The 14,878-nt window shown below is 36.9% G+C and overlaps 1 long non-coding RNA gene across 3 annotated transcripts in view; it reads right to left on the bottom strand.

Annotated features, from left to right (window-relative positions):
• The window catches only part of LOC124524695 (uncharacterized), a 75,229-nt gene extending 61,818 nt beyond the window's left edge, over positions 1-13,411 (bottom strand). For 2 of the 3 annotated variants that reach the window (XR_006965298.1, XR_006965299.1), the window contains exons 1-3: positions 13,027-13,411; positions 9,801-9,847; positions 4,602-4,654 (exon numbers count right to left, since the gene is read on the bottom strand). This is a non-coding gene — a long non-coding RNA (uncharacterized LOC124524695). Of the gene's footprint in view, positions 1-4,601; positions 4,655-5,083; positions 5,141-9,800; positions 9,848-13,026 lie in introns of those variants that run through there. The other variant, XR_006965300.1, reaches the window with a different exon arrangement.
• Positions 13,412-14,878: the final 1,467 nt, after the last annotated feature.

Genomic DNA, 14,878 nt, shown 5'->3' with positions numbered 1-14,878 from the left:
TTGAAATGCTCTTTGCACTAAGAGGCCACTGTGACTGAAACATGGCCCCTTCAGTGACAGATTTGTTGCCCTGGCTGCTGGGAGTGCTGTTCACTATCAACCCCTTCAGCAATTGTCTCAGGTGCAGAAAGTCATTCCTCCCAAAGTCGGGCAGCTTCCCAGGCAGCCACATTTAATGACAGACTGATCCTGAAGTTAAGGTTGGCCATCTCAACCCAACTTGGAACCAAGAAATCTTCAGAGCCATTCTAGCTTCTGCAAGTCACGCGATATTGTCACTGGGCCTTCACTTGTACATATTCCTGCTTTCATTCCGTTCCACAAGGGTTAATCCCAATGGTGTTCAGTAATAACCCATTCACTAAACTCTCTCTCACAACTCTCTATGACAATTTAGTGGAGGTATTACATTGATAAACACAAGTTTAAATGCTAGAGGAGTGCCAGTGATGGTTTATTCACTGTAATACACAACAAATAATTAGCCAGTAAAACAGAGATTTGTGACAATATAATTCAGTTTCACTTTTATTAACGTAAGTTTCACTGTATTTTATTCCACTTTGTTCTCTTTCGTATTTTTGTTAAGGATTCTCTGCTTTCTACCTAATATCTAGCCCAAACATGAAACTGGAGTGTCGTTTTAAATACAAAGAAAACATTACTAGTTGTTTATTACTGTGTTTCCTTTCTATTATACACTTTAATTTCATCAATACTTCCTTCATGACAAGATATCGTTACTGATTGGCCAAAAAAACACATTTCCGTTTTGAAATCTATTAGCTCATATATTTTTATAATACTTTACCACCAAGTGATAGTAAATTCTTTTTTGCAGTGTATCTCTGCAAAGCAAAGATTGTAGCTACATTAGTTATGTATCTGATTCCTAAATATTTTACATAAGGCAGATGATCAATAAACTTTTAAATGATTTTAAATGAATGAATGAATGAATGAATGAATGAACTTGCTTCATACAATATTTCATCTAGAAATCTTTGTACAATTATTAGCACATGCTGACATCTTGCTATTTTACCCATGATATTCTAAGTTCTAGGCATGTCAATCTCCTTGCAGTTCCTAGACTCTCCAAGTCTCTGCTCCTCAATCATTAAGTTCATAAGTATTTATTAAATATGTACTCTGGAACAAACTGAGTGTTGATAGGGGGTGGGAGGGAGGGGAGGGTGGGTGATGGGTATTGAGGAGGGTACCTGTTGGGACGAGCACTGGGTGTTGTATGGAAACCAATTTGACAATAAATTTCATATATTGAAAAAAAAAATACGTACTCTGTGCCCAGGTAGTATGGCAGGTGCTGAGGATACAATCACACTCGTGGTTTGAAATGCATCTTGTTGTTCACCTTCTGTCTTCTGCCTGGAATACCTTATTGTTTTGGTTTTCTGTAAATTTTTATTCTTCCAAAATAAAGTCGTGGTGAAGAGTATGGAGTCAGACGACCAACATTCAAAGCCTTGCCCAACAGTTACTATGAACTTGACTTTAACCAAGTTCCTTAACCCATAAGTCCGCAGTTTTCTCCTATTTAAAATATGGATAATAATTACTTCTGCTTCTTACCAGTTGTTGAAAGGTTTAAGTGATACAATATATGTAAAGATCTCAGGTTAGCCCCTCTTCATAATTGTTTAATAAATGTTAGCTATTATTGCCAATATTACTGTGTCCTGCTGCTAGAAAAATAGTTGAATGATGACAACAAATTCCAAGATATATTAGCTGCCACCAAAGTAGTGTGATGTTAGAACATCAACAGATCTTTTACTCTTCTTATGAAAGTTTTCTAATCTGAAAACATAAAATATTGTCTAGTATGTACAATAGAGAATTAATAATCAAGCTAACCTATCATATCCAGAAATCACTACAAAGTTGTGGAAACTGTGGGAAGAAGAGCAAAATTTGGAAAGGAACAAAGGAAGGGAACTCACATTGTTCTAGGTTTAAGGAAGCAAGTGTTCCAAAGCATATCCATTTTGCTTTATTTATTTTTTTTAATTTATTGTCAAATTGGTTTCCGTACCATTTTGCTTTATTTGGTTCTTTGGCCACTTCTATGAACCAAGTAAAGCTTCCACAATTGTCCTCAAGATTCAAGAATTGAAAACAGTAAACTGTTTTCATGTTTTTCTTTTATTACGGAATAAAAAAAATACTAGAAACCAGAATATATAGCTTCTAGTCAAATGTTCTCTCAAGTATCCAAAGTTCTTAATATGCACACAAATAATTTTATTTTATTGTTTTAAGTGTTTATTTATATTGTCTGCCAGCACAGAGCCCTACGTGAAACTCGAACTCACTAACTGTGAGATCATGACTTGAGCTGAAATCAAGAGTCAGACGCTAAACTGACTGAGCCACCCAAGCACCCCCACAAGGGATTTTAAATCAAAGCCTTTTATTAAAAGGTTCTTTCCTGTGTCAAGCTTAAATGATCTCGATAATCACTGTGGTATCACTTATGTGAGTGCATGGATGTGCAGCCTCTCCACCAACAAAACACAGAGTTCCACAGGAGGGATAAAGTGGAAACACGTGTTGCCACAAACATAGTGTATTGATACTCTTTTCTGCCTCCTCTTTCAATCGGGCAATCCATCAGCAGCATACACTAAGCACCAATCATACACTCATTCTATAGGTAATCTAAGATATTGAACCTGATCTTATTTACCTGAAATTTAAGTGAATGCCAAACTTCTGCCCATGCAACAGTGAATATTCTAGGGTTGAACAGTTTTTCTACTTGGAGATCATGGACTCAAGTGCCTTAAGTGTAATAAAATCAACTTACTTCCAGAGTTGTTGTGAAGATTAGTTGAGACACCATATGAAAGTCTCTAGAGCACTGCCTAGCGCATAATAAGAGATCGAGAAACACCTAAGTGCCATAGGTAATGTGCATATCTGTAGTAGTGGACAGCTAAATTTTGAATAGTTTAAGCCTGTGGGTTCAAACGATAATGACATGCTTATGGAAGCATTAATGTGTATTAATTAGCTGGATGTCCATTTTTGGAGGAAGAGCTTTTTTCCCTAAATGAGATTTTACATTCCGTTTTAGGGCCACCATATCAAAATACCACAGACTGAGTAGTTTAAACAAGAGAAATGTACTTTATCACAATTCTGGAGGCTAGGAGTCAAAGGTCAAGGTGTCAGCAGGTTTGATTTCTTCTGAAGCCTCTCTCCTTGGTTTACAGATGGCTGCATTCTTGCATGTTCACCTGGTTGTCTCTCTGTGCATGTATGTTTCTGGTGTCCCTTCTTCTAAGGGCTCCAGTCATAGTGGAAGATGGCTCACCCTGAAGACCTTGTTTTAACCTAGTCACCTCTTGAAAGACCTTACTTTCAAATATGGCTACATTCTGAGGTAGTAGGGGTCAGCATTTCAATAAATGAATTCAGGGAGGACACAATTCAGACCGTAACACCTTTGCAAGGACACATAGCCTCACAGGGATGGACTATATACAACAAGCTTTATTATTGCCTTGTCCAAGGAACCCAGTGGAAAAGAAAAGAAAGGATCCTTAGCCAAAGTGAGAGAGATAAGGGCAAAGTCTGTGACTATTGCAGAAGAATGTGACACACACCTAAAGCATGAAAGAGTAAACAGACACTCTGTGGATGGATGTGTAGATTGAGTCTAATTATACAGAGGAAAGAGGAATGGAATTTCCCTCAGTAGGTCTCATAAGGTTTAACTACAGGGCACAGAATGAGAGTATGTCCTAATACCTCAGTGTCTGGAGAGATGATTACTGGCACAAGCCATCTCCTTCTTACAGGCCAGCAATGCTTTCTTTTCAGAGTCAACAGGAAACAGAAGAGGGTGTCTAATGTTATCTATTTGTGGTGTCCATGCACTCAGGGTCTAGAAATGCCCAGGCAAGATAAATATGCCAATACTTTAGACTGAATGATTATGAAAGTGTTATGGAAGATGTCACTATGAAGTACTATTTTCTGGAGCAACCTTTGACACCAGCAACATGGTCTTGCTCCATAGAAGCTATAATATGTAATGGTTAAGACTCCAGGCTCTTGCTCCAAAGTTGGCTGGCTCACAGTCAGAAGTGATACTTACTACCTGGATGACTTTGGGCAAATTCCTTGACCATTGCTTCTCAACAACTTCATATCTAAAATGGGAATAATACTGGTTCTTTCATCATTGGGTAGCCTGGGAATTACCTGAGGTAAAATGTGCAAAGTGATAAGAATATTTCATTACCAAGGAATCCAGAACACAGAACTCAATCTCACTAGAGGGGAGAAAATTTCCAAAATTTTCATTGTCAGATACAGCAAATAAAAATACAGGATGCCCAATTAAAGTTTATTATCCTATAAATAATGACTATTTTTTGAATAAGTAGGTCCCAAATGTTACATGAACACTCTTATACTAACAGTTTATTTGTTGTTTATTTTAAATTCAAACTAACTGGACAGCTTGTATTTTATTAGGCAACCAGAAAAGAAACGTATTGAGTGACATTGATAAAGAATATCAAAGAGCACAATACCTTGAATTTTGAAGTTGTTTAAAACACACATACCTTAGGGCTGACTGAATAATTTAGTAGAGCCAAAGGGCTACAATGTAGAGAACCTGTGAGAGAAATGGAGCATTCAGATTGGGATTGCATTAGGAAAACCGGGTAGCTACAAAATAGAAAAATGAATTACTAAGTATCATGAAAGTAGCAACTGAATCATCATCTCAGTTCAGCAGAATTTGTGCATTTAGAAGGTATTCAATAAAAGCCTGATACATGAAAAATTAGTGAATGATTAAACAAATAAAGAACACAACTATTTGAATGAATAAAATATTTGATAATAGTAAACTAGAAAGTATGAGGTAAATGAAAGGGATCATGGATTCAGGGAGATAAGTTAGGAATGGCTTGTGGGACTCCAGCTGGAGGGAATGAAGAACAGTCTAGAACAGACGGAGTTGAAATGGAGAAAAAAAGGTTCTAAAAATATTTCAAGATAAAAGTCACAGGACATGGGAACTATGCACAAGCTTTATTACCATCATCCAGCTGAGAATGCGCTCCTCAAAAATGTATCAGTTCACTGTCAGGATGGCTAAAATTAACAACACAAGAAATGACAGGTGTTGGCAAGGATGCAGAGAAAGGGGAACCCTCTTGCACTGTTGGTGGGAATGCAAACTGGTACAGACACTCTGGAGAACAGTATGGAGGCTCCCCAAGAACTAAAAACAGAACTACCATACAATCCAGAAATTGCACTATTAGGCATTTACCCAAAGGATAAACAATACAGATTCAAAGGGGCACATGCACCCCAATGTTTACAGCAGCATTATCAACAATAGCCAAACTATGGAACCAGCCCAAGTGTCCATCGACTGATGAATGGGTAAAGAACAGTAGCCTACATAGATATAGATGATATAGATATAGATACAGATATTGATATAGATATAGATAGATGTATATATAGATGATATAGATGATATAGATGTAGATATAGATTATAGATATGCACATAGATGATATAGATATAGATGTAGATATACATGATATAGATAGATATAGATGATATAGATATAGATATGGATATATATAGACAGATATTACTCAGCCATCAAGAAGAATGAAATCTTGCCATTTGCAATGATGTGGATGGGGCCAGAGTGTGTTATGCTAAGCAAAATAAGTCAATCAAAGAAAGAAAAATACCATATGATTACATTCATATGTGGAATTTAAGAAACAAAACAGATGAACATATGGGAAGGGGTGGGAGCAAGAAGAGAGGGAAACAAACCATAAGAGACTCTCAACGATAGAGAACAAACTATGGGTTGATGGAGGGAGGTAGGTGGGTGATGGGCTAGATGGGTGATGGGTACTAAGGAGGCCACTTGCTGTGATGAGCACTGGGTGCTGTATGTAAGTGATGAATCAATGAATTCTACTCCTGAAACCAATATTGCACTGGATGTTAACTAAAATTTAAATTCAAAAAAAGGTAAAGGAAAACCAAAACCAAAACAAAACAACAAAAAGAAATGTATTGGTTTGGATGCTTCAAACTTTGTGGAGTTTTTTTGTTTGTTTTTGTTTTTAATTTTTTAAATGTTTATTTTTGACAGAGAGAGAGAGAGAGAGAGAGAGACAGAGAGACAGAGCATGAGTGGGGGAGGGTCAGAGAGAGAGGGAGACACAGAATCTGAAACAGGCTCCAGGCTCCCAGCTGTCAGCACAGAGCCCAACACAGGGCCTGAACCCACAGATAGCGAGATCATGACCTGAGCTGAAGTCAGTCGCTCAACCGACTGAGCTACCCAGGCACCCCTGTTGCTTCAAACTTTGTTTAACATGCATTCTAGTGGGCAAAACCCTTCCTATGAATCCATCAAGGCTTTCCATTTCAAAGATTATGGGAAGAGTACAATAATGAAAACCAAAAATTTGTTGCTGTTGTTATTTTTTTCACAAAAGAAGTTTAATCATAATCAAAAGTAAATATTCATTAGACAGTGAAGAGTCACATTGTCTAGAAGCAGATTTTTAAAAGCAAAAGATAGGACATGTATACATAAGTATTTGAGAGACCCAATGTAAATAAGCTTCATCTAAGAATGTTGTTCCAGTATTCTGATCTGTACACATACCAGACACATCCGAAGACTCCCTCCTCTTGAATATAATACTAGAGAAAAATACAAGTAAACCTATTCGAAGTGGCAAATCACAAAGGATTTTCTCTTCTAACAGGTACACACAAAGTGCTTATTGATGCTGTATCAATAATGCTCATGCGTGAACCAAGAAAGGAATAAAAAGAGTTGAAAGAAAGTCAAGTCATTATAAGGCTTATTTATAAAAATGAAGTATATCTCTCATTAGCACAGAAAGGTATTGAATTTTTCAAATTGTTAATATTTCTTTAAGCTTCACAGTTATGGAAAATCTGCAGCAGGAATAATCTTATATTTACTAGAAGTAAGTATTACCATTAGTGTGACTGAGTGTTTTAGAATTCATGGAGAAATTGCAGGGGTTTATTTTGTTTTTTAATGTTTCATGGTTTTGGCATATCACAAAACAATTTTTAAAGGCATTGTTCCCTAACTTTCAAACTCATTTATTTAAAAAAAAAAATGATGTTTCTGATGCAATTAACCCTAGTTCAAATTTTTGAACACTAATTGGTCTCATTAACAAAGAGATTTTTTCCTTTCAACTCAGAGGGGGACAAAACTTTTCCAAAAAACCCCCAAATAGTTACACAGGGTTGAACTTTGAAATGTTCTCTGTGGAACTTCTACCAGAAAAGCAGGTTGCCTAGTACACGCCATTTAGTTGGATGGCATGAGAGCAATGCCACAGTCCCCAGAATGATCAGCCAGACATTCACACCGTCCCACTTTCACCCCGCTCACGCTTTCGCCAAAGGATGCTGTGCTCCCACTGTTACGTATTTAGAAACCCGTTTTCATATTTTCTGAGTATTCTATAATCCAGCACTTCAGGAATATGACTGCAGTAAGGATAGAACAGAATTAGAGCAAGAGCCAAACGGAGACACCAACAAGAGTGTTTCCACCACGATTTCTCCCTCAGAAGCAAGGACAGATTAAGAGTCTGTAGCAGCGACGTGAAAGCGGGATGTTCAAGTTCAGCCTATACTCTATGACAAAATTAAATACTAACGTTAGCAATATTCAAAATGAAAAGCTAATAGGCAAAATACTGCAAAGAAAAACATTTCTTTCAATTCCTTGGTCTTGTTATAATCTTAACACCTAATGGGACTCCACAAAATGTTGAGTTACCTCACAAAGAATTGATAATATTGTTACAAGAGAGTCAAGAGGTAATATTAGCAAGTAACCAAGCTTTGTTTTTATTCATTCAATATTTATTAAACCATAATTCAATGTGCTAGGAATTACAGGAAGTATATTAATAGAAGCATATTAATCTGTTACATTAAGTACAGCACATGAATAAGTCTTCATGTGGTTCCAAGAATCTATTAACATAAAAACTAGTTAGAAGATGGAGCGCCTTGGGGCGCCTGGGTGGCGCAGTCGGTTAAGCGTCCGACTTCAGCCAGGTCACGATCTCGCGGTCCGTGAGTTCGAGCCCCGCGTCGGGCTCTGGGCTGATGGCTCGGAGCCTGGAGCCTGTTTCCGATTCTGTGTCTCCCTCTCTCTCTGCCCCTCCCCCGTTCATGCTCTGTCTCTCTCTGTCCCAAAAATAAATAAACGTTGAAAAAAAAAAAATTAAAAAAAAAAAAAAAAAAAAGAAGATGGAACGCCTGGGTGCCTCGGTCAGTTAAGTATCGGACTTCGGCTCAGGTCATGATCTCATGGTTCATGGGTTCGAGCCTAGGGTCAGGCTCTGTGCTGACAGCTCAGAGCCTGAATCCTGTTTCAGATTCTGTGTCTCCCTCTTTCTCTGCTCCTCCCTCATTTGTGCTCTGCCTTTCTTTCTTTCTCTCTCTCTGTCTCTCTGTCTCCCTCAAAAATACAATGAACATTAAAAATTATTTTTAAAATACCAGTTAGAAGCAAACACATGATGGTGGTCATGATTGCCACACTATGAGGGAAGATGCTATGTACATCTATCAAGTTAAGCTCTTGGCCTGTGGAAAAGTCAGAATTAGTTACCTAAGTTAATGCATTTTCACAAATTAAACAATTTAATTTTTTAATAGAAATATTAGGTTCCTAAATCAAACATAATAAGCCAAAGAAGAAAATTAAAAAAATGATATCTCCTCAGCTTGGGGGGGAAAAACGCTCACATTCAGTATTACCTAAAATCAGAATCATAAGCCTTGCTTCAAATGAGTGTATAGTTTGTCAAGAAAAATGACTGATATCTAAATAGCTATAATACAAGCTAGAACACGATTAAATGCCATATGTGAGGACCAGAGTATGAGATGGTAGTTCAAAGAAGGGAGATAAAGTATACTGTTAGGAAATCTGCCATACTCCATAAGGCAGACAGTATTTGAGCATGTGTCCAAGTCTTTGAGAGGGTTAGGATCTACTGGCCTGAAGAGGGAGTTCTACGTAGAGGGAATAACACAAGCAGAGTTGCAGAAGTAAGAAATTCTGAGACATATACCACCAGGTCCAGAGAACAATTCCATTGGCAAATGCTATGCATAAAGGGGAAATATGAGTAATAATAGGGAAATAGTGAGAACACATAGGGAAATAAAATTTCCCTGATTTCTCAGTGCTCCTGTAAAAAGCTGGAGACATAGAAATAAAAAAGAAAAATGCTTGCTTTCACTTTCCCTAGAAACATTTTACCTTCCATATATCATTAAGATTAGATCTGCACTTATTTGTACAGTTAACTGCTCTGATCTGTACATATGATAAAACTTCTCTTATCTCCCCTAGAGAGCTAAATGCTTACAATCTGGATTAGGCACCTAGATTAAGAAATCAAGGTATTACGAAGACCTTTTTCCCTAGGAATTTATAATTGAAAAGGGATGAAACCCAGACATTGGATACATCTTTTGGTTACAAAAGCTGTGGATCCCAGGGTTTACATGTTCCTTGGAAACATGTATTTATATTCTAAAAGGTTCCAGTGAGTGACAACCCAGAATCCTTTCCATTCCATTTCAAAAGATCAAAGGGTTTTTTTCTCCTTTCAGAAGGAGACAGGAACAGTTAGTTGTCTTTCTCCTCCTGAACAAATCCATTGTTCTCCATCTCTCCTCTAAGGAGTGAAACTTACCACTTGCCTTGAAAGTGTCCATAGGAGTTTATGTTCCCTCAGTCTAGCTGTGGGGAAAGAAATGTCACAATGTTACTGTTGATTTGGTTGTAAGTATCAATACAGAACTCTTCCCTCACCCAGCTGCCTCCTGTTCTTGTATTAACATATATATATATATATATATATATATATATATATATATACATATATATATATATATACACACACACACACAGACACACATATATAAGTCTAAATATACACACCCATATATATAGATATGCAGCATTCACGTACACAAATACACACATAAGGGAGAACATCTCAGAACCTTCATCGTTTTTGACAAAACAGAGATCATGATGAACATTCACTGGCAAGCCAAAAGTTTTAATTTTAAAATGCTTCCTTTTGAACTGCAGGGAACACCTTCCAAAAGCTGCAGGGAAGTGGTGTCTTATCCCTGCAGACATTACAACTGTTTCCAGCGTAATATCATTTCTTTGAAAGAACGGCTCTAAAATGTCACTGCAGCCCACAACAGAGAACGTAGAGGCAGGTGAAAATCCAAACAGAAATTGAAACCTGAGACAATTTAGTTCAACAAAACTCAATTCTATTTAGTTAACTCTGCTCTTGGGAATTTGAGGATACTAAAAAGATATTTTTCAAGACGGCTTCCTCCAAGGAACGGACTTTTTTTTTTCTCATGAGACAAGACAAATACACACTTGAACTAGACCATGCTAATATTTTTGATTTAGACAGTAGTTGATAAAAATGGTTAGGAAGGGAAAACTCAGTGCATTTAGGAGACCATATTTATGAAGGTGTGTTCAGAAAGACTCTTCCTTCCCTACTTTGTAAGTAATTAGCAATGTCCTTATATTGTGGTTCCCCAAATGGAACTGATAACTCTATAACTACCTGCCTGCAACCCTTAACAATCTCCCAAAGCACCAGATGTCAAAGAAGATAAGGATAGAAAGGCTGGGTTTACCAGGGTTAGAAATCATTTATAAGAGCATCTAGAATTTGCTTGATTTTCTCATTCAAGATCTTTGTACCTCTTGACTTTGGAGTGAAATGAGGTTGAGTGTGATCTTGGACAGTTTACTTATCTCTATGAGATACAATGTTCTCTTCTGTGAAATAATGAAGCTATGCAGATGAAATGAGATGCCAGGTATAAAATAACCATCATACCATCTGACTCACAGACACTCAATAAATATTGTTCTCTGCTCTCCTGAAGCCACTCCTCTTATATATTCCTGATTCTAGAAATGGCTTTCAAGTGAAATGTGGGACAACAGGGATGTCATTGTGTTGAGCAGAGGTGGATAGTCAGCAGTATATAAGAACATAAAATTGCTTATGATTTTCAGCTTTGGTCATAAATATGAAAGGTGACAGACACAGGAAAAATATTAAGAGAGAGTTCCCTATGGCAGTGCAAGCTGCAAAATCAGGCAAAATTTGAAAAGCAAGTGTTTGATTGAATTTTTCTCCTCAATGAACAAGTAATAGCAGTGACAGGCATACAAGTGGGAAAAAGCATGGATCCAATGGAATTTGTAAAATATGTAAACAGGATTGTATTCAGATTGTATTCAGATCAACAGCACATAGTGTGATCAAAAACGTTTCTAAGTTAGAGGGCAAAAAATTAAGAATTCATGATTTTTGAAAATTTTAATAATGTAATTGGCTCAGATTTTCAATAAATTGCAATGTTTTCTCAGGAGAAAGAACAAAGAATAGAAATTAATCAAATACCAAAAAGTGAAAATTACATTTGGTTGAACAACAGCAATGAATCTCAACATGTGCTGGAAACTCAGGAAAGTTGATTCACCATCAAGCTTCTTGAATGATTGGACCTGGGTGAATAATCTTTTCCGATAATACTCCTTGTGTCTTTTACTTCTCAGTAAAAGACTGAGATCACTGTGTGATCACTGTCATCATTTGATAACGAAAAAGTTTTTAACTGTAATAAATCAGTGTGTTTTCATAGTGCTACCTGGCTGCAAATCTGAGGTAACATCAGGCACAGGCTCTCTTTACTGATCTTAAAGTTTGGAGAAGGCAAAAATCAAGTTCTGTCTGAATATTGTGCTTTTGTTTTTCAAGATAAACTATTGCTGTTTGAGGGTTTTGTGGGTTTTTCTGAGTTTGCTTTATATACGTTTCTTCTAAAAATATATTGATCTAGGGCACCTGGGTGGCTTATTCGGTTGACCGTTCGGCTTCGGCTCAGGTCATGATCTCGCAGTTTGTGAGTTTGAGCCCCGTGTTGGACTCTGTGCTGACAGCTCAGAGCCTGGAGCCTGTTTCGGATTCTGTGTCTCCCTCTCTCTCTGCTCCTCCCCCGCTCGTGCTCGCTCTTGCTTTCTCTCTCTCTCAAAAATAAATATTAAAAAAAATTTTAATATATTGATCTGACTGATATGATGCCAAGATTTTGCTTTCTAAATAGGGAATTTTTAAGCTTCTCCTTTCTCATCTGATTACAGTTGCACCCGTTGAGGACAGGAATTTCATGGCTCACAGTTCTTCCCTATGTACCATATACCCAATAACAAGATTCTTGGTCAATTTCCCTCCTAAGACTTCAAGCCCCCTGAATATGTGGAATGCATTCACTGCTTCCCTCTGTCTTGAAAAAATAGAAATAACAAATTCATTATGTTAATTACTTTCTCAAGTATACTTACCAATTTGCATAAATTTCTCAAAAAATAAATCTGGCATTTTTTAATAAGCTTGCAAAGTTCCAATTAGAAACAATTTGCCAAAAACGGTACTAGACTGCTTTTAAATGGTGTTATTAAAGAGCGGAAGGGGACCTGTCCATTGAACCTGCTTCAAATGAGGTAATAAAATTATGATTAAATGAAATCAATGCCAAGGGAGGCTACGAGAGATCTTAGAACACCTGCTCCTGCCTCAGACATTTTTTTACCTTTTTATTGAAATGTAACATGTGTACAGAGAAATACACAAGTCATTAGTACATAACTCAAAGAAATGCCACAAATTTAATGTGCCTGTGCAATAAAGAGCCTCTTGTGAATTACTGTTCTGGTCACTACTCCTCTCCAAAAGAAAAACGACTATTCAAACTTTTAAACCATAGGTTTATTTTGCTGTTTTGAAGTTTATATAAATGGAATCATAGAGTATATGCTCTTGTGTACAATTTATTTTGTTCCATATTAGGCTTATGAGATCAACCCACCTTGTAGGCATGAGACTAGGTTTGGGCAAATCTGTATTTTCTGCCTCCTCAAGTGGTAGACATTCCCAACCTGTAATATTCACATAAAATGCTGAAACCAGTAGAGTAATAGCTTTAAATTATGTGAAATGGTCAACTTATTATGAAAATGAAGTATATACAAAAGTAGAGCGAAGAATGAAATGAACTCACACGTAGTTAGCATCTAGTGGCCACGACTTCGTCGGCTAAGGAATTCTTATTTAATCTAAAATTCCACTTGCTTCCCTCTCTTCAATCCACAATGTGGGGTTATTTCTTAAATACCCAGTATCATTCCATCTATAAACATTTCAGTGTTTAACTCAGAAAACAACAAGTTATTTTAAAATTTAGTTTAGGGGCTCCTGGGTGGCTCAGTCAGTTAAGCATCTGACTCTTGATTTCGGTCCAGGTCATATCTCATAGTTCATGAATTCGAGCCCTGGGTCAGGCTCTGCACTGACAGTGCGGAGCCTGCTTGGAATTCTCTATCTCCGTCTCTCTCTACCCCTCCCCCATTCACTCTCTCTTCCTGTCAAAATAAATAAACATTTTTAAAAATTTATTTTAAATACTATTATCATCCCTAAAAATAAAAGAATTTCTTAGTGTTCTGGTTAGCATTCAAATGTCCCAATTTTGTCATTTTCCCCATGTTTTTTGTTTGTCTGGTTGGTTGCTTAAAGCAGTGCCCAAACAAAGTCCACGTGCTTTATTAATTAATTAATTTGTTTATTGAGAGAGAGAGAGAGAGAGAGAGAGAGAGAGAGAGAGAAAGGGTGCAAGTAAGCAAGGGGCAGAGAGAGACAGACAGAACTGGGGATCACCAGAAGTGGGACTCGTGCTCAGGAATTATGAGATCATGACTTGAGCCTAAGTCAGATGCTTAACCAACTGACGACCCAGCCACCCTTTTTTATTATTATTCCTTCCTTACTCCCTTGAGAGAGAGAGAGAGAGAAAGAAAGAGAGAGAGAGAGAGAGAGAGAGTGCAGGGGAGGGGCAGAGAGAGACAGAGAGAGAGAATCGCAAGCAGTGTCCATGCTATCAGCACAGAGCCCAATGGAGGGCTTGAATTCACGAACTGTGAGATCAAGAACTGAGCTGAAACCAAGAGTCAGATGCTTATCTGACTGTGCCACCCAGATGCCCCAAATCCATGTGCTTTAAATTAGGTTAATATGTCCCTAACCACCCTTAATCTTGTTTTTTTCCTTGCAATTCATTTTTTTTTTTTAATTTAGAAATGGAGTGGTCTTAAAATTTTGCCAAAGTATGGGTTTTAATGCTTGCCTTCCCTTGGTGTCATTTTTCTTTTTCTTACTAGATTAGCTAGTGGTTTATTTTGTCTATTTTTCTCCCAAGGAAATTAGCTTTTACATTTATTCTTTAGTTCCATTGTTTTTATGTTTTTCAGCTCATTAACTTCTGTTTTATCTTTATTAACTCTACTTTCTTTTACTTTGCTCTTTTTCTAGTTTATTGAGCTGTTTAATCTATTTCTTTTTTGTGTTACTTAAATAGACATTTGTACTCTACTTTTTTCTTTGTTAGTCATTCTGCTGGTGTCCCTGCTGGTACCCTGCTGGTATTTTTTTATGTCATGCTCTATAATTTTGAAAAAATTTTATAATTTTATTTTTTTAATTTGACCCAAAATTTCTTAACATTTTTTTTCTTTGATTTCTAAGTTGAACAACCTACTTGGTTTCTGTTTTCTAGTTGTTGTTGTTGTTGTTTTGGCCATTATTCTTTTGTTTTAAAAGTTTCCCCATGTACATTCTCTGTTGAATCTTTTGCATTTTATGCTTTATGAATTACTGCTGTGTTA

The sequence above is a fragment of the Lynx rufus genome, unplaced genomic scaffold, assembly GCF_022079265.1.
Source record: "Lynx rufus isolate CCGP_SWC_20201006 ecotype Redwood Valley unplaced genomic scaffold, mLynRuf1.p SCAF_4, whole genome shotgun sequence".
Classification (NCBI taxonomy): domain Eukaryota; kingdom Metazoa; phylum Chordata; class Mammalia; order Carnivora; family Felidae; genus Lynx; species Lynx rufus.
This window is presented reverse-complemented; position numbering and strand designations above follow the sequence as displayed.